This window comes from Lactuca serriola, chromosome 4 (assembly GCF_051521515.1).
Source record: "Lactuca serriola cultivar US96UC23 chromosome 4, Lser_US96UC23_V15, whole genome shotgun sequence".
Taxonomy (NCBI): domain Eukaryota; kingdom Viridiplantae; phylum Streptophyta; class Magnoliopsida; order Asterales; family Asteraceae; genus Lactuca; species Lactuca serriola.
This window is the reverse complement of record NC_136411.1, coordinates 342325026-342326241: the sequence shown is the minus strand read 5'-3', so window position 1 is coordinate 342326241 and position 1216 is coordinate 342325026. Positions and strand designations below refer to the sequence as shown.

The 1216-nt window shown below is 37.7% G+C and overlaps 1 non-coding gene across 1 annotated transcript; it reads left to right on the top strand.

Moving 5' to 3' along the window:
* The first annotated feature begins 642 nt into the window (after positions 1 to 642).
* TRNAS-AGA (transfer RNA serine (anticodon AGA)) lies at positions 643 to 724 on the top strand. The gene has a single exon. It is a non-coding gene; the product is annotated as a tRNA-Ser (tRNA).
* The last annotated feature ends 492 nt before the right edge of the window (positions 725 to 1216 follow it).

Sequence of the window (1216 nt, the reverse complement as noted above, 5' to 3'; positions counted from 1 at the left end):
TATTATAATAATCCCACATCGGTATTTTCACAAACTTTCGATCTCTTTATAAAACCCATTTGAAGAGAAGTCACCACCGGGCTTGGTAGCGCTTGCCTATAACTCAAGCGAGGGTATCAAAGGTGGTTGGACTGTGTCAAGGCCCGGCTCGATTGGTCATGTTAGAGCTCAAACCGGCTTGCCCATTCCAAGTTGTGAGTTGAACCATGTGGCTCGAGCGAAGGCTTGGCTCACTTGGCTCCTAGAGAAGAGGGCACTGCATTAGGCTGGCTTCACAGAGCTGTGAAAACCTCTCGCTTATGACAGTGGAAGGATAACAAGTCGCGGCTCTACTTGGCTATATAATCCGCTAGGCTCTCTCAAATGAACATCCATCTTTTTTCTAAGCTTACTTTTTTATCTTAAAAAGAGTTGCGATAAGGGATGAGATTTTACGTAAATAAATACAAGACATTCAAATATACATCGAGGTATATCCGCTAGTAAAATATAATTTAAATAAATAAATTTACACTCTATTTTGATTTTAGGCTGATTTAAATAAATATACATCGACTAGGAACAATCGAACACAACAACTCTTTCCCCTTTTGTTGATACGGTTTTACGATGAATAACGACTTGCCGGAGTATGACATATCGGTGGACGTGCCGGAGTGGTTATCGGGCATGACTAGAAATCATGTGGGCTTTGCCCGCGCAGGTTCGAATCCTGCCGTCCACGATTTTTTTTCCGTACGTGTGTTTTTTTTTTTCACAAGTTAGGGTTGATAGAATCCTGTTGGCAATCTTAAGGGGTATAGTTGTAATTTGGTGCAGTGGAGAAAGGGTCGCAAGTTCTCTCCATAACAAAGGAATCATCATCACCTTTATTGGCAAAATACTTTTTAACTTTTAACTTTGTACCAATTTGGTTCGACTATTATGCCTATAGTTGTGCTAAGTTAATATTTGTTGTAATTTTAATTAATGAATAAAGTGAATATGTAATGATAAAAGTTGATCAAATAAGATGTGATTCTTTTTTAATGGACTGGTGTTGGTTTTTTGGAATTTTTGGGGGAGTTAATAGAAATTATCTTATGTTTTAGTAGTTACTCATATCTGGAAAGTATATGATGTGGTGGTAATTTTGGGTCAATTTTGGAATTTCCTAAGTTGTAGCCTCTGCTTTTGTAATTTGTTTTCATAGTTGATAACGATATTGTTGGTTGTC